At 42.7% G+C, this 19,941-nt stretch overlaps 1 protein-coding gene across 2 annotated transcripts in view; it reads right to left on the reverse strand.

Moving 5' to 3' along the window:
• The window catches only part of otud7a (OTU deubiquitinase 7A), a 64,954-nt gene that overhangs the window by 35,783 nt on the left and 9,230 nt on the right, over positions 1–19,941 (reverse strand). For both annotated transcript variants that reach the window (XM_084059919.1, XM_084059920.1), the window contains exon 2: positions 1,695–1,834. The gene's annotated coding sequence lies outside the window, so the exon portion shown is untranslated. The remainder of the gene's footprint in view (positions 1–1,694; positions 1,835–19,941) is intronic.

The following is a 19,941-nucleotide window of genomic DNA, read 5'->3' on the forward strand; positions in this document are numbered from 1 at the left end:
CCCAGCACCTCAAATAAGGGATGTGTGGTGAGCACTGCTCACCGCACTGTGAGCAATGCCTTGGCAGAGAGAAAATGTTCAAGACCCAGCAACTTTTGTCTTCATCATATGCATTATTTATGAGCCAAAGCTGCACTTAAGCTGTAGTTTTTGCCGACCTAGTTACTGCCAGCCATTTGCATTGTGTTGCATGCGTTGTGTATCACGGAGCATTTGAGAGAGCCTCAGACATGGTGGTAGGTCGAGGAAACACAGAGCAGTTCATCTTCATTTATACTCCATTGATTCAATGCGTTGTTAGCTTGAAAATCGGTTCTTGTTGGCAAGTGTCACCGTCATGCAACGCTGTATAAATCTGGCTTTAGGTGTAGCCAATCAGACGACCACAATAATACAGGGCTCTACAATGTCACATGTAACTCACACAGTCACACCAAATAGTATTTGAACCGTTTACATTTTAACTATTTTATTTCTTAACCACAGGAACCATAGCATTCCTATTCTGGGCATGTCATAACAGGCTAAGATTTTGAGACAACACGTCACTCACACGTTGTGAGCTTGTAGATCGGCAAACAGATTTGTTGTAGAGGGAAAAAAGGAGGTGACCAAGTACAGAACCTCTGGGGGACCCCGGTCAACAGATTATATAGGGTTGAAGTGATTAACTGTAACTTGATGTTTATAACATCAAAACAAAAACAACATACGTATTTACATCTTAATGACACCGCTTCAATTTAGGGAGATATAATGTGTGTCAGTCTATAAGCCAATCTCTGCTCTTTGTAGGACGGTGGTGATAATACAAGCGCATCATTAAGCTCTCCCCTGGGGAGGACGCTTAACTACGAAGAGAATAATAGGTGGTTCACAAAGTGTGAATCATGATATTGCTTTGTAGAGCAAAAAGCGGTGACTAGCGCTGGGGAAAGAGACATTGAAATAGCTGAATGTTATAAATCATGACCTCACAGGTTCCCCTGAGAACTCCTGTGGGAGGTCATTATGACTCAAGACTCATCCTACACACCATTTTTCTTTGTCTGATCCAGCTCAATGTGGGCCAAAGAATCGTAGTACTGTCCAACTAGTGTGGTTTATAATACAAATATTAATAATAAATATTATTAATAATAATAATAATAATAATAATACATAACTAATAAAAGCATGCAAGTAAAAATCTAATCACAAATATTTTGTACAATCGTCCATGTTAAGTTAACCAGAAACAGAAAACCAATCCAGGCAAAAGAGGCCTATGTTTTGTTTTTTAATCCAACTTTGTAGCTATCAGTCAGCAACAACAAGAAATGGTTCTACTAACTAAAATTCACAGAGGAAATTGTGTGCATATCTTGTATCTGTATTTAGGCCAGGTGCTGGACATCAAGAATAGAAACAAGGAGAAGAAGGTAAAACATCCGCACAATGGTTTAAAGCTCCAAAACGTATTTAAAAAATTGGCGACCGTTTCAACCTTATAGGTCTTCATCAGGCAAATACGGTGGCTATACAGTATTTGCCTGATGAAGACCTATAAGGTCTAAACATTGCGGCATTAAGTAAAATATGTTTTGGGAGCTTTAAACCAGTGTGCGGATGTTTTACCTTCTTCTCCTCTAGTAACTATAATGCAATTTAATTTTGTGTTTAATGTTCATGGAAGGGAAACGTGTTGAACATACTTTCTGTATTTTCACTGAGGGTTGTTGAGCAGCCATCTGACGGCCATGGTACTGTCAGTGTCATACACACACGCACCAGGCTAGTCCATGTCCTCAGAGGCCGTGGGGAGACGAGGAACACGCTGGGTATGCAGAGAGCCCTGAAACACAGACACAAGACATACAGTATTAAGACTTGGAAGCATCCATGCACATTAAAAGCCACTCTCCACTACAGAGCAAGAAATTGAAACATTTAGAAATTTGGACTAGTATGGCTTGGCGGGTACTGTAACAAGGCGACCAGCCTTGTTTGCATACCTCTATCAGCAACTCCGGATATGATCTTAAAGCCATTTATGATTCAACATTGCAAACGTCAACCTTGGATGGATGGAATTTATGGATTTAATTCACTCTTCTTGAGAGTCAGAGAAAAATGAATACATGTTTTTATAAGACCAAAAAGGAGACTAAGAGCTCCTCTAGTAGCTAATCTTCCATGTGATCTAAAATTTTGACCGAATTAGACAACAAATCTGCAATGCTATATATTGCCCACAACTGTGATGCTAGCATTTTGCTAAGATGATGAAATGTTTCAAACGCAATGCAAGCACTGTAACTTGACAAGTCACAGGGATTGGTAATTAATCAAGTGAAAGTTTGCTTTCTAAAGCTCCTTTCACTTTCACCGTAGTCTCAGCTTCAAGGTGCAGGTGTACTGCATGTAACTATGCTGTCATGGGCAGGGAAAGTGCAGTGCAAGCGTCATGGTCTTGGCTGTGTTACGCAAGAGAGTGCCAACAAAATGCTGATGCCAGTGAAGGTAGGTCATGGTTGATTTGACGTGTGTCATTTCCACACAGTCGAAAAAAATATTCCATCGTTTGTACAATGTACACATTTTGTTTCATAAACCAACGTGTGAAAACGTGAGCAAACAAGGAAGGAGCTGTAGATAAAATGAGATATGATTATAGAGTAGGTGAGGGCATACATGGAGATGATGAGGGCTGGTGGAAACTTAGCAAACATATGGTGGCTGACCTCCGCACCGGGCCACACCTCTCACTGCACCCATTTCAACATAACACTGAGAACTGCCGAGGAGCAAGTGTCAAAGCCCTTATAAATGGATACTGAAATATCTTGCAGTGCCGTGTATAATTCACAGGAACACCAAAGGGGTTCAAATACTGTTTACCCCATTGCTACTGTATATGGATGAGCTTTGAACACAGCAGCAAAAAGTGTGAAAGTAGACAGAGCTCTCACTTAAAAAGAATAGAGTTATGACTGAAACTTTTAGCCAATTAGCCAATAGATTTTTGCAGTTCTCTTCTAGAACATAGTAGATAGGCCTAACCCCAAGCTGAAACTCTCCTGGAAAAGGAGTCTTTAATGTAACCAACAACTTAAATAGGGTGTGAGATGTCTTTGTTAAAGTCCAATTATTTGAATACTTCTTGTTTGAATGTTGATGTCTGTTTGAGGGGAGCTGGTAAAGTAAAATAATGCGGAAAACACATACTCTGTAGGCCTACACTTCCTCATTTAACCAATCATGCCCCACCTGTCCCAGGCCTCCGCCCATTGATATAACACCTAAGGACAGTCACAGCAAAGGTGAGGTTTAAACAAGTTCAGGCACATAGAGTTCTTCTTTTTTTCCTGTTTGTTTTGTGAGTGTGTTTCTTTTTTTACAGCAGTGATTCCTGTGATTTACAGTGCAGACCAAATGGCCAAAGTTGGAACAGAAAAATGTTCACCAAGATAGAGGAAAATAAACAAAAGCACAAACAAACACATACATAAACTCAAATCCACGTTTCCAGGCTATGTCCTTTAAATTTGGGACCTCTGCAGGACACAGCATTCTGACATGTATGCAAACAAGGTATCCGCTACTCTCAAAACCGATGCTGCTCTAAAAAGCAGCTTTGTCGTGTTCCAGCTGCTATACAGACTGCCGAAACTGATCGCAGCCGCTCTAGTCTAGACAATGCTTGTGATTTCACCAGATGCATCTCAGATGCCTTTTAGAAGTGTCCCATACAGGAATGGTAATGAGTAGCAGATGAGAGGTGACAAACAATTAATTTCATATTGTATTTAATAAATATATGTTGTTGTTATAATTTAATTGAATGACTAAAGTGTGTGTATTTAATCTGTATGGTAGAGTATGTTTATACACATGGGGCACCTTTATTGTAGTTCGGACATCGTTGCAATTACCTCTCTCCGTCGGGAGAGAGACAACGGACATAAAGCGGTATGGTACATATTGTAGCTTTAACGTCAAACATTGTTAAAATGTATTAAATGTGTGTTTTTTGTACAACAATGGCCCAATTGGAAACAAATAAAGACAATGTAATTTTGGCGCTCCCCTATGACAATGAGTCAAAGACACAAGACACAACACACAGAAGTACTCCCTTATACTCGGCTCTATACTTAGTAAACTTGACCGGGTCAGCGCTGCACTTGTTCCGCCCTTTTTAATCACTCTACACCAAAACTCAGCTAAAATAGTAAATCTACAGGCTCACAACGTGTGCTTGTAGATGTGCTGCCTATTTTCGTCGAATGTTCCCCTAGAATAGGGATGCTAGGGTTCAAGTTGTTAGATGTGCTGTAAACAAAGACTGGCCGCCTACAATGGATACAACATAAACAGTATCAGACAGTACTCTAGTCAGATTGTATATTATACTACCTTGTAAACAGAACAACTGTCATATGAGTACTGTGGTCAGTTGTTGCTGCTCTATCTTACTGTCCTTTTTCAAGTGGCTTCTTGAAAGGCAGGAAGACACGCACACTCACGTGCACGCGCACGCACACACACGTGCACACGTGCACACACACACGTGCACACACACACACACACACACACACACACACCATTGTGTACAACCCATGCTCCATTGACCTCAGAGCACTCTGCCTGCAGCCCCTTCATATTTACGAGAGCATGTTTGTAGGCAGTAAAACAGAGCGACAGAGAGAGAGGCCCTGGCTCTTAATCATCCGACTACACAAACACCGCTCCCCGACCCACTGTCCTTTCTTGCAGCATCACAACAGCCTTTGTCCACAGACACTGCAGGCCTTCAGTGTGGATTCCTTGGGCCTCGTGTATAAATAACTTGACCTCCTCCATGATATTTCTTCACGTCATGAACATGATCGTTTCAAATTACATTATTGACAAATGAAAGTTATATTGATGAGATTATTGCAATAATTGAGTGAGTCGTAACTTTAGTTTTTTTTATAAATCACATTCACAGCCAAATCACAGCTTCGGATTTGGATGCATTTGGAGGTACTGTAACTGGGCCTTGTGTAAATGTGCTCACTGAGAAACTGCTGTACCTGGTCTATCCAACTGAGAGTTGAATTTAATTGAAATTCACATATTCTGGGACTAAAGGAACTTAAGGTAAGAGCTCTTTCTATCAGGTGAGTCTAAAATGTGATGTGCATTAAAAAAAAATGTTTTAACCAACTTCATATTGGCAGGCATACAGACAACATACAACCAAATCCTATCAGACACTATAAATCTGACTAGGCCATCATCCGTGACAAACCCTACACACGCTTTATGTTTGCATGTGATGGATATGGGGAATCACAACCAGTGTTGCCATGTCTGCCTATTATAAGCGACTTTGGGCTTGTTTTTCTGTAAAGTTGCTTGTAAATATTGGTAGTTTTTGGTTTTTTGGTAGTGGTTATTTGGGCTTGCTTCCTAATAAATTTAAATAAGTGGTGAATTGTCTCAGACATCGTGTAATGATCAAGCACTAATCCTGCCTCAACACATATTAGATCCCATCGTTACATCTAGCAGTTTGTTCAGTTGTGTGACGTACAGTAAATGCAGTGGACTCCTCGTAGAAGAAGATGATGATAAAGTCAGGAATGTCCCACCACAGCTGAGACTACTGTATACAGAAGTCAGCTGCAGGACTTGATTGGACACCTATGCTTAGCGTTAGCACGTCTATGGCGTTCCTCCCTTTCCCCCCCATGTGAAGTCCTGATACATTTTATGGAACAACGCAGCTCCTTTGCTGAGCGCTGTACTTTAAGTAGCCAGTCAGCTCTATACATCTAGAGGTTAGCCAGGGTTATCTTGCGATCCCCACGTCCCACTGCAGACATAATATGTCAAATTAACTTTGTAAACGCTGTTCTGTTCTTTCTTGTTTTCCTCATATTATGAGGACAACAAGAACGAACAGAACAGCGTTTATGACGTTAATTTGTCTGTGTTGATCACCGTGTTATAGGAGTCTTCATGAGCTCTGTGACAATGGGCCCGATTCACTAAGCTGGTCGTAAATATCAGTGTATATATGGGTGTAAATTAAATGTCTAAAGGAGGGTGTATTTTCTCTATGCAAAAAACGCTGTGCAATTCACAAAGGCGTGTGTAAATCCCTGATATGTGCGGATCACAGTTGTTCCTCATTTTTGCCTGAAGGCCAGTGGTGCGTTCATATGGAAGATTCTTTGCATTGCTCCACGCCCCCATTTAAGACCATAAAGCTGTTTACACTCACAATATGGGCGTAAACAGCTTCGTGAATCGGGCCCATTGTATTTTGGAAGCTAGAAACAGGTGCATGACAGCCGAATTTACAAAAATATCAATCGATCTCTATTGTAAAATGGGTAACAATTTCACAGTGCACACTGCCACGGTTTCACTACTCCCCCCTAAGAGTATATGTTTCTTGCGCCATTTGATCTGATCATACTGTCCACTCAGTGGCCGCCGTGACGAGTTGACACAGTGAATCATATTTGTTATTCGCCGAGTGGAAATCTGGGTAGTTTTCCACTAATACAGTACATGCAGGTCATTCATATGAAGTAACATTTTCCACTGCACCGTGGTCTACTTGTCGCTGAGACAATTGTTTCCACAGGGAGCTGTGGGGTGCCTGCACGTCAAATAAATAAGTACAATACTGTAATGTAGGTGGGAGGTGCAACTACAGTAGCGTGGTAAACCATCCCGGTCGTGGAAATCACATTTCATTTGATTTCAGCAGAAGTCAAATTAAATGTGATTTCCACGACCGGGGTGGTTTATCAGGCTACAACTACAGGCTCAAAACAAGTACTTTCTACTCTCTGATTCATGCCTCCATTACCAGAAAAGGGTCTGGTGAAAAGAGTTATCAATGTACGGCTGGCGAAAGAGCATGCAAGGCTTTGCATGTTGTAATGTACATAAGCAACAACTAGCACAGAAAAGTGTTTATATTTCCTTGCATGCATAGAACTAAACCTTGTTAGTATTCAAATGCACTCTACTCAGAGAAGTGTATACCAGCACACACTTGAGTGCACCACTTGGAGTGGGTACTTTAACTGCCAGCCATCATGAAGTATTATTGTTTTAAACCTCTTAAAGGGAACAGGCTGTTGATGCATTTATCATAGATAGTCTATAGAAACAATAATTATGATACAACCCATGTTGACATAGAAAATCCCCTATTCTGTCCATTTCATCCATTCTCTGTGTTCCTATAATTCTCATGATGCATTTCCCATGCAAGCGCTCTACCGCCCGGGTCCATTATTAGACTCAACTTACAAATCTCTAAACGAGCCATTCCCAACATGTGGGAATTATTATCTTTCCTGTGTGAGTTTTGGTCAAAATCTTTAAGTAGCAAAAAGTGTGTTTTGAAGATAAATGTGAAATCTAGTTGGACGAAATGGGCCATTTTGATTGACCTATTGGCTGAAATGTAAAATGGGTTGGCATAGGACCACCACAATGCCTATTTGAGTGGCTTCCAGCATGCACAAGACATGTTGCGCTGATCGGGCTTACAGTTTGGAAGATTAGCTAAATACTTTTTTTCACGCTCGCACATGCGTGCACACACACACACACACACACACACACACACACACACACACACACACACACACACACACACACACACACACACACACACACACACACACACACACACACACACACACACACACACACACACACACACACACACACACACACACACACTCAGCCCTGCTGGGGGATAAAATAAAAAAACTAGACAAAAAGAAAGGAACAGAGTAAAAAAGCTAGATTCAATATTTCAGTGGAACATCAAATGTCACAAACATCTCCTGCTACTCAGGCACGCCAAGGACAGATAGAGAGGAGACACATGCGAGCACAGGAGGGGGTCCGTTACGCAGAGTGCCAACAATACTAGTACGATTTGCACAACGGTAGCCTACCACAGACAGATCTCTGTCAAAGACTGGCAGGTCACTCAAAATGAGAGCGCATACAGTACCAACAGAAGCACAGTGGGGGATTTTGGCACATTTTTGGAGGGAGCTACCCACACGTTTAGCTGTGTTGCTCATTCCATGATTGCACAATCCTTACAAGTTATACCTTGTTGTAAAGGTCACTAAACAATGATAACAACAATATAAAATACAATACTAATTGGCATTATTGAAGGGGAGAAATAATCGCGACTGAAGTTACCTTTCCGAACCTTTTTTGAGGAGTTTTATGTGTGAACAAAATGGGAGGCATATGTGTTGTACCACTAGCTGAGTAATAGGACATGTGTAGATTAGCTAATCGACTGTTCATTGCTAATCTGTGTTCTGGGTGTGGCTCACCCGTTATAAAAAGGGAGGAGGTGTGGAGTCCCAGTTTGGCTTGAGCTAGTAACAACACCAAGGGAGAGCTGCCAGAGCCTTCATGGAAGGCATAGCCAGTTAAACAGTTTCTTAAGTTCTTGGCCTGTTGTGTTTCCTTAGTTTAGCTTCCAAACTTGTGTTAATTTCTGATTAAAAAATGTTAGAACGTTATATTTTGGCCAACCTTATTTTTGTTAATCTTGTCGTCTCCGCATTTACAAGCTCACAGCTTGTATGCTATTTTTGAACATTTTTGAAAAATCTGTAAAAGTGCTAGTTATTTAGAAGGCATTTGTAGAATCGGCCTCAGGTCTTAATGGGATTAGCCATGGAACGGTGTGCAAGGTGTTTCATCCCTCCCCTCCACTGCTGTGGGATCGGTCCCCATTTTAACCATATGACAACGTGCAAAACTGTTCAGCAGCTGTGAGGAGCTGAGGATAAACTGAGGTTTGCTTAGGGTTGGATCTCATGTCATGGGGAACTGTAGCTGAACCTGCCAGTGGCAGACCGCATGCTGCTAGCACCCTCCTCACCTCTGGGCAGCTCACTGACAGGCAGTGGTGGAAAAAGACATTTTTTTACTTAAATAAAAGTATCAAATACCACAATCTAGAAATACTCAGTTACAAGTAAAAGTTAATGGCTAATGCATGTTTTGTAATAATCAAAATCTACAAAGTAACTAGTAACTAAGTTTTCAAATAGTTGTAGTGGAGTAAAAGTACAATCTGTGAGATGTAGTAGAGTAGAAGTAAAAGTATTGAAAATTGGTGTTGGTCCCAATTCTTAATTCCAGTGAAAGCCCAAAAAACAATAAGCTTGACTCCAAAAAAATCACACCTTGATGGCTTTTAACTTTTTAGTGAAGAAAAAAGTGCACAGAAAAAACAAACATGACATATACATCCAAAGTGTTCAAAAAGGTGGTTCTAACTTAACAGGTTTTGTAGGGTCAAAAAACTGTCTTTGCTCTTAGGCGTCCAGCTCTAGACTGACAAACTCTTCTAGACACAGGTGCTGTTAATACAGAAAGCTTCTAATCAAAGGCTGTTCTAGCAACTGGAAGCCTAAGAGCAAAGACAGTTTTTTGACCCTACAAAACCTGTTAAGTTAGAACCACCTTTTTGAACACTTTGGATGTCATGTTTGTTTTTTCTGTGCACTTTTATCTTCACTAAAAAGTTAAAAGCCATCAAATACTCAAGATACTCAAAAATACTCTAATACAGATTTATTTTAAATATGGCTCTTACAATTGGAAATACTCTAAAAATACCTAAACATTGCACTTAAATACAGTACTTGAGTTCATGTACTTGGTTACATTCCACCACTGACAGGGAGAGGAGAGGAGTTCAGATTTTACTGTACAACCACACAGCTAGTCTAAGCGACTGTCAGTCGGTCCGAATTTGTCAAGTGCAAACCAACCACTGGTCGAGTGTAGTCACCGTGCATCAATTCCTCATACATTCTGTGATCCATTAGCCATAGTCATAGTCTATTCAGTTAGGGAGCCGGCTCGGATGCTTGTTGCCATGTAATCCTGTGCGATAACACAGCTGTGCTCATCATGCAAGTCTCATCTGTGGACGTCTGATCATAAAGGGGCGTGGCAAGCAGCTAATTGTTTTTCTATTGCTTTAAGCTGCCATAAAATATGCAGTCTTTCTGTTTAGCAGCTGAGGAAGTCTCTCTGCAGATGCACAATGCCATATGTGGCAATAAGGATTCAATGCAATATTAAACAAAGTTTATGAATAAGTCAGTAGATCTCTGCACTTTAATCATTTCCAATCTGCACTTGTCCACCTCCACGGCTCCAAAGGATCACAGACAGCACTGCCACCAGACATCAATACTGAAGAAACCTGAGCCAAATAAACAAAACGGCAGCTGGAGACCTACCCGCCAATAGTCACACAGAAGACGACGTCTGCGAAAGACAAAGTAGGACAGGCTAAACTCAAGAAGCCTGATCCATCCTCGGCTGGAACAAAATAGTTGGATACTTCAAGTGTGCACATGAGGGAATTATATCCCATATTCTGGCTGTAACTACCAGCTCTGTAAGGCCAACCGACTTCTCACCATTAGCAGTGGTTGAGCTAAGCTGTGGCTGGTACTGTAGGGAGCCACATAAAAGACTGGAAATATTATGTCGAAAAGCTTGGAAGATAAGCACTTTATCAGAGCCCTTTCTCTGAAGTGAGCATGCATGCAACCATGCACGCACACAGCCGCGCACACACACACACACGCACGCACGCACGCACACACACACACACACACACACACGCACACACACTCATAAACGTGCATGCTTTATTATATGTTCATTACCAACACTTAGTGTTTACCCATCACAAAGCCAGCAGAACAAGTGCTTCCACAAAGGGCTGCTGATAACAGACTGCTAATAAAAGATCCCATTCTCATTCAACACTCGCCTATTTCACATGCCTGTGCACAGCAAAATGTCAAGCCTCCCTCTCAGTTATGGCCCAAGAATGTGCTTGTTTACAGACGGGGGGACATGTTGGTGCTACTTCATCAGCCAAATAGCAACATTGCTACAGGTTTACCATTCTAACACCTAAACATGCGTTAAAAGCGGACAGCCCTTTCACCAGCATCATAGGTTGTACGATGCTATTACTAAACAGAAGTTGGAATGAAAAGAAGACCAAAACAATGAAAGACGACAAAAAAAACAACAACAGAGGTAAATATTGCTCCATTCTTCTCAATAAGTCAATAAGACAAAGTTGGAAAATGAATCAACACGATCCCAGGGTACACACAATTTCCCCCTCTGTAATTAATGATCATCTAATCAATCACTTTGCATCATAAATCACCACTGTGAAGTAGCATGGGGATTAATGGAATGGAAAACAATAACATCTCACCGAACTTTGAACTAAGCACTTCCACTAGGTCTTTGCTGGTATCATGATTCATATTATCTTGTAATACTGTATGACACCAATTCACTTAGTAATAGCATATAGCCTACATTAACTTATTGTCTCTGAGATGTCACCGTGGCTTGTTAATTCTGCCCTTTTATTTTTTATTAGTAATTTTATTTTGGGGGGTGTAGGGGTTTGAGATAAACCCCTATATACATATATATATACATATATATATATACATATACATATATACATATATACATATACATATATACATATACATATATACATACTAGAGTTTCGGGGGGCTACGCCCCCCTCAACCCCAGCCGCGCACGGGGCCCAGCCGTGTGTATATTGGGGGACCCAAATCGCCGGAGTGAAACTGTGGAAAAAATTTTTTGAAAAAGGAAAAAATTTGAAGAAATAATATTTGTTATGTTTCAGGGGGTCCACAGGGGGTCCGCGGACCCCCTGATGGTCCACTGACCCCCTGTGGAGTGTTGGGACGCGCGGGGACACCCCTGGAACATTGCGGACCATTTCGGTGTTTTTTTTTTTTTCATGAAGGTGGTTGCTTGTTTCTGGCGCAGGCTGTGCAAACCTGGCAACCCAGCGCATGCTGCCGCACGTTTAAGTGGCGTAGCGTCATGAGGGTCAGTGGGGCCGTGGCTCGGTCAGTGAAGACCCTGTAGTGCGGATGATATGTGGCATAGAGGGGCAGATTGTAAATCCACAGAGGAAACATCCGTGGGCTACCATTGGTTCAGCGATGTGTGCGGTCGCCCTGCGGCCCCTCCTCCTCCACCAATGTGCAGTAGTGAGAGCCCTGACGTCACAACAATTGGAGCGATGGGCACTGCACTGTGGTTGGTTAGGGTACACCTAGGGCCCAGGTAGAACCCAGTTAAAGCCTGCATGGGCAAACCCAGTTAGGACCCGCCTTGGTCCCACATAAACATGGCTAGTTGGGGCCCACCTAAGGGCCAGGTAGAAGCTACTTATAGCCTGCATGGGCATCGCAGTTGGGACTGAAGTGGATGCCGCTGACATTGCTGACATGGGGTCCATATGGTTTAGCCCACCTTGAAACCATATGGGAACTACGCTGGCATGCTGGCTGTAATGCAAACGCTGCATCATACCTGCAGTGTGTAGTTTGATGTTGTGTGTGTAGCAGATATACCTGCAGTGTGTAGATCAATGTCCATAGGAAAGTCAATGCCCAGCAGTGGTTTTTTTCCCCAGCAGAGTTTCTAGTGTCTCTGTGTCTCTCTGGAAGAGGTTGCACATGAACTCTGCAGCCGCACTGAGGCGCTCCAACACAAACACTCTGACATTAAGCTGCTTCACACAACAAACATCAGCACCACGCTGCTGTTTGTCCAAAAGACACAATATCTGCTCTCCCACCAACGTCATGTGTTCATTTATCGACAGCCGTACAGACTCCTTTTGACACATTTTACGTCGTTTATCCAGCTCTCACTGACTCTCCACATCGGGCTGTTATTTTGCTGCGATCAAGTCAACGATGTGAGAGAGTAGCTATCACAGACGGACGGACAGGGGGTGAAACATAGTGTTGCGCCATGCCTTTCGGCCTGGCGGAGACAATAAAAAACCGAAAGTAAAGGAAATGGCCATTTCTGCAACAGAAGTAGTCAATAAACTATGCTATGAAAACATGGGCCACATTGGCAAAGAATGTAAGAAAGAGGCAATCATGTAGAAAATAGCCGATCTCCAAGCTTACAAAGCCTCTGAACGTGAGGCGTTTCGAGCTTGTAGATCGGCTATTTTCACAATATTTACTTGTGGAACGGAGTCAAACAGAATGGGGGGGTCCCAGATCAAGTACGTGTATTTGGGGGGGGGGGGGGGGGGGGGGCGGCGTGAAAGGGTTGATAAACACTGCTGTAATCGGAGCGAAATTATCTGAAATTACTACATGACCATAATGCAGCCTAACATCTGTTGCACGGGGCGGTCCTGCCATTACGTTAGTTACTGTAGTTGCTGTGGAGCGACATAGTTCTCCAGAAGACACACACAAACATACACCATCTACAATGGACGAACTGAGCAGCAATATAGACATTCACCACACGAACGTGCATTGTTGACAAAGTGATTGCACAGCCGCTGCAGGCATGACAACCAGGTTAGCGTTAGCGACATGGCAGCTATCACAGCGCCCTGTCCGTCGTGCTGCAACTGCCTGTGATGGCTACAGCAGTAACAGCAAGCTGTCTGCGATGCCATTGTCTGGAGACTGCTCTTAGCGTGACACGACCAATGAGAGTGAGCGCTGTAGTTGTTGCTAAGATACGGTGGCGTCTCTGCCCCATAGCTTGTAGATCTCTCACACATGATTGGCGTAGGCTGCGTTGCCAGGTCTGACTTTGTGTGTAAGCAATGGTCGGCTGATTTTGGCGCGCCTTTGGGCTCGTTTGCATTGTGCGCACGGCAGCGCTTGTTTAGCGTACGTCAGCGCGACGTGGCAACGGACGTGGCAACGTGAAAGGTGATTGGCTGGTGAAAAGAAACACCCGACGTTACACCAGAAATGGTGCCTGGAGAAAATGGTGACCAAAAAAAAAGTTTGGAAAAAAAGGAAAAAAACCCCGCAGCGGCTGCGTGCTGTTGTGGTGATGAGGTCGTGCGCACGGTAAACGGTACGAAGCTGCCTCCCCTTCCGTTTTGTCCGACATTTGGTGAGTAGAATTAATTATGTTGCGCGGTGGAAAAGGTGTATTGAGCAGTGAGATGTCCCCTACGCGAGGCGTAAATTCAGCGCGGCCGGCGTGGCGAGTCAGTTGGCGACATGTGGTCTGGCGGTGCGTTGTTTAGTCGATAAGAGAGCTGTGGGGTGTGGACACCGAGGGTGCGGAAGTTGGTCGCCATTTATATAGTTAGATACATATACATATATATATATATATATATATATATATATATATATATATATATATATATATATATATATATATATATATATATATATATATATATATATATATATATATATATATATATATATATATATATATATATATATATATATAGCACAGTCTGTGGTACCAACATGCTTCAAGAGGTCAAGCATTGTCCCTGTACCCAAGAACTCCTCCCCAGCTGGCCTAAATAACTACCGCCCCTGGCCGGTAGTGCTGCAGACCTCAGTGGTTAGTGGCTAGTAAAGGATCACATCTGCTCCCCTTTCCCCAAGCTGTAATGTATTGATTACAGCTCTGCCATTAAAACCATAAGTCCCCACTAGGCTGGCTAGCAAGCTGGCAGACCTGGGACAAAACCCTTCTGTGTGCGACTGGGTCCTGGACTGGACTGCCAGACCCCAAGCAGTCAGGTTGGGCAGTCACACCTCTACGAACCTCTACGTGGCCAGTAACGGCTTAACCATTGTTACGTTTGCACACACAGTTCTCAAACAACGATGAGAGGGCCAATCTGGAGGAGGTGGCAGGCCTGTCGCAGTGGTGCCAGGATAACTGCCTCTTTTTCTGAATGTCAGAAGGACCAAGGAGATGATTATGGACTTCTGTAAGCAGAGACAGAGGTCTTACACACCACTTCTGATCAACAGGGAACCAGTGGAGAGAGGGGACAGTTTCAAGTAAATTGGGGTGCACATCACACAGGATCTGACTCGGAGTATGCACACAGAGGCTGTGGCAAAGAAAACGAGGCAATGCCTGTTCCACCTCAGGCAGCTGAGGAAATTCAAGGTGTCAGAGAAGGTCCTGACATCGTTCTACTCTGCTACAACCCAGAGCATCTTGTCAGGGGCCATCTCTATTAAGAGAGATGCACCGATTAGAATATCGTTTCAGTTTTTCTGACTTGCCTATATGAATTTAAATAAAACATTGACTAACTATTAAATCACTTTGAAATAAATACCACAACTAATTACTAACAGAACTGTATTGCTCGTAATTTCTTAACTTAAATGAATTAAGTTGGCAAATGAAACATTTATATTTTACCAGACATTTTGGCAAAATGAGAAAAATATTGAAAAAAATGTTTTGTTTGTACAGGTCGCAGATTTGATGATGTAAATTGATTGTGTAATTTCTAGGTGATGCGGAGTAGATCTACAATGTAACACCAGACCAGATCACATCCCGATGCATTCTTAGCTTGTAGATCTTTTATTTTTGACACGCAACACTGTTTGTCAAACGAACGCCAAGAGACGAAGCTCTGATGCTTTGACCAAATGAAAAGTAGCGAACGCGCATATGGTAATTATATTCCTCTTCCTTGTGTAACCAGTGGTAGCCAGGAAATTCAACTGCTTAATTAAACTTCTCTGTTCAAAGTGAAAAACGCCCACACTGACGACACGTTGTTGTTGTTGTTTCTGAGCACAGCCCACATCACGCAGCACAACCGTTCTGGACCCGCCGATCAGCTGAAGACCGGCCAAACGTGCATCTCTAATCTCTATGGTATAGAAAGACCTCTTTACACAAAGCAATAAAACAAGTTAAGCTGAGATGCCAGGGTTGCAGACATTATTGTTGTTTTTTTTTGTTTTTTGTTTTTTACAGTTGATCAACTTTATCCAGCACCTGGGGGAGATCGGATGTGCATGTCTTTGATAGAAAGACCTCTTCCCAGATCTTTGTCCATATCCTGCAAGCCAAGCAGCATTTCCTGGCTGTGCAAACTCAAATCACCCCGAGACATATTAGTCCCAAAAGTCTGGATGACTTGTCTTAGAGAGAGGGAGGCTGCAGAGTGGTAGAGTGACAGAGAGAGATCAATGCGCAGACATATAATGGTGCGTTCACACGGGCCAGATACAAAGATACAAAAATACGCCGCATCTTTGTCGCTGTGTCGCTTTGTATCTGTGTTGCTCAACGCGGTCGTTGACGTCATCAAACGTGCGGACATCAGAGCTACAGTTGTAGTTTTGTATCTTTGTATCTGGAAGTTGAACCCTGCTCAACTTGAATTTGTCGCTAGAGCTACAGCTACAAACATCGGATGTATATTTGTATCTTCATGTCGGCTTCCATTGAAAATTAATGATAGCGTGTATCTTTTTATCTGCCCGTGGGAACGCACCATAAGGAAAGAGACTGGCAGCCATCCTATATTAAAATTGGCTAATGGGCAGTCCAACCGGTGGACCACCCAGTCATTATGACTCAGACATAACCATATATAGAGATATCCATATATAGGCATATCGGTCGGATCGGCGGTACGACCTAGGTGTTAGGGCCGCTAGATGTGAGGGCCGAACTCAGTTGATCATATTCATACAGTGGCCATTTTGCTATTACATCACACAATGTGAAACGCTACTCCAAACATCTAATTGGGCTCTGTCTCAGAGCTGTACTGCACACACACAGGCTTTATTCCCCCCTCACTTCCCTTGCTTCCTTTTCTTTCGTTTTTTTAATAGACAGACGTCTGTATGCTGCAGACCGTACCTTCAGAAATACTGGGACAAATATGCTGCTGGAAGCAGTAATGTCACATTACATCTCCTTGCTGTGCTGCATACAGCCAGAAAAGCAGATGCAAACAACCTGAGGGCTGTAGTCAATTGGCCCTCAATACATCATCACATTAATACTTGATGTACATTTTGATTTACACTACAGTGGACAGTGTCAGCCGTGTGTTACTTATACACTGCACAAGCCCTGTTCCTAGAAATCCTTTCAGGTTATGTGCCAGGTGAAAAACAAATACACAAAAAAAGAAGAAACAACTAGAAAATGTGCTCCTCGGAGCACAAGTCTCCGCCAGCAGACCCACATTGGTGAGGATTTTTGGTAAGGAATTTATTCCAAGATTGGAACCTTTTCTGCTAATATCTCCTGACTAAATGTTAGCTTGGCTGATGGCACTGATGTCACTTCGAAACATGCAATGCAATGTTTCGACGTGACTCACCTATTTATAGGTATGTATTTCGTCATGCGTCTCGCTAGCCAATCAAAACACACCCTTTCAACATATTGTCACGTGAAGCTTGACCAATGTTAGCTTGGTGGAACCAAAGGAAATCAAACGAAAACATACTCTCCACCATGCCTTCGGCCTGGCGGAGACAATAAACAACAAACTAGTTTATTGTATGAGTGTGCAGGTGAATTCCATAGTGCAATAATCAAACAAAGCAATGTGTTAATTTAAGTCAATGTATTCATTATAACAAAGCTGCAAGCACAGCTTAGCAGTGTGGTTAAACCAAACATAGCAAGGGAGCTATAGGGTAGATCAGAGCAGTATCAAGGTCTTTACCCACCAGGGGCGTGACGAATAAATGATACAACAATCACTGGAGAGTATTTTATATCAACGCTATTCATATACAGTACAGGTAGTTGATGACTCATTCATACAGGTTGATGCCTTTATTCCCAGTGGAAATTCGCCCTCGATCGCCATGTCATTTTCACGTTCTGTATGGATGTACTCCTGACACAAACAACAGTTTGAAAAAACACTGAATTAATCGCACGGAATGATTCCCCCGGGACCTTTAACCACATTAACCCTTGCGCCCCTAGTTTGGGCATATCTTTCTAGGCGAATGTACTGTATCTATATATTTTTTTTAAATAGCAGATTCACCAGCTCGTGGAGCTTGCAGATTGGCAATTTGGTTAACCCTTTAAACCTAGGATTATGAGCTCGTCGTGAGCTTGTCGATCGGCTATTTTCAGCGAAATAACAGAAAACAGAAAAGACACTAGTGTTGAGCCCTAAAGGACTCCGGATAGTACCCATATGGGGTTTAAGTGGTTAAAATTCCAGTCCCTCCACACAGCAGCCAATACGTCTTGCCAAAGCTCGTTCTAGCAGAGCAGCACCAAAAGCACACAGCTGTGTACAGAGTTCACGACCTCCCCCTGAGCAGATGGTATGTAACTTCCCCATTGGTCAAGAGATAAAGCCACAGAAACCAAACTGGCCTGCTCCTAAAGTGTCACATGCCACACTTTATGATGCACACAAAACAACCGGCGGCACTGGCTCAGGTGTCGCGTGGCCATCTTAGAATTGGCCACGCCCGTCTTCATGTCGAAGGTTCAAAGTGTCCTTGAGCTCCCGAATAGTCCATATTCACACGGCGGCGATTTTGGAATTTAACATTGCGTTGCTATGACAACTGGGGTGGCATTTCATTGACTTAATGGCAATATGGCCGCCGTGTGAATATGGTCTATGAGCAGGTCAATGAGCAGGTTGATGCCTTGCATGTTTTCCTCTGCTGTCGGTGTTTGAATGTGCGTGTGAATGGTTGAATACAATGTAACATAAATGTGATGCACTTTGGAGAAAGGCTATACTATATAAATGCACCATTTACACAATCCAACGTTACACAGTTCTATGGTGATTGGTGACAGGGGTGTTTTAACCCATTAAGACCTGAGGCCGATTCTACAAATGTCTTCTAAATCCTGCTATATCAGTGGTGCTCAAACGTTTTCATTTCAAGGACCCCCAACATTACATGTATTTGGCCGCGGACCACCATCTTAAAATATTTTGTTCCAGGGACGCCCGGAAGTAAATATTTGAGTAAAAATGTTTGCTTGAAAAAAAAAATATATATAGATTCAAAGATATGCACACATTTTCACGATTTTTTCAAAAATAGCAGATCTACAAGCCGCGCTATGAGCTTGTAGATCTGCTATTTTTGAATAGCCAAAGTATAAAATTACGGTTTAAGTGGTTACACAGATGCGTTCACGGTTTTAATGGGTTAAGGGCAGAAGCAAAACAAGGACACCAAGCATACCCAGAAAGAATATAACGAAGAACTTGCATACGATTTGAATATTTACCCTGGGATCCCAGGTGAGATAAACCAGCCAGGTGGTGTTGGCCTGTTTCTGTTTTTGTGCTGAGGGAGGTTTTCCTGTGAAGAGAGCCACCGGCTCCACACGCACTGCTGAGCTTCACTCGTGAATTATTAGGTCCTCCAATACTGTAGAATTCCTTATGCAGGAGTCCGACCGATGCCAGCTGCCGATCCCGATTTCGGAGAGTCCAATGTTTTGACCAAAGCAAAAAGTGCTAAATCAATTCAAATAAATTTGAAAAACTTTTTATTTTATTAAAGTCTTTCAAAAATAGAAAATAAAACAAATAATTGATCTACAAGCTCAGGTGTCACTAAGCGAAGCAATGTGAGCTTGATTTTTGAGGGGGCCAGATTGAAAGTGGCAAAAACATATCGCTGCCAATACCGATATATCGGCCAAACCTTATCAGTCTGGCTCTACCTCACATTAAGTGGGTTAAGTGTCTTGCTCAGTAGCTCAGGGACACGTCGACTCATTGCCAGGGCCGGGAATCGAACCTGGGGGAACCTTCTGTTTCCAGGCAGCCTCTCTATTCATTCAGCTATGGCTGATGTAAGTCATAAGTGAGGGTATTATTGTGTTTCACATCCAACGCCAGAGGGTGTGTATTATACACAGCATGCTGCAATACTGACATCCCTTAAAATGGTAGGGATGGTCAGATGAGGAGAACATTACACTTTGAATGGAACAACTGAGAGAACTCCCAGATCAATTATTGAATGTGGATGAGGATGTGGGGGTGGGGGGGTTGCAGCAAATTAA

Source organism: Gymnoscopelus microlampas (assembly GCF_963454915.1).
Source record: "Gymnoscopelus microlampas genome assembly, chromosome: 6".
Classification (NCBI taxonomy): domain Eukaryota; kingdom Metazoa; phylum Chordata; class Actinopteri; order Myctophiformes; family Myctophidae; genus Gymnoscopelus; species Gymnoscopelus microlampas.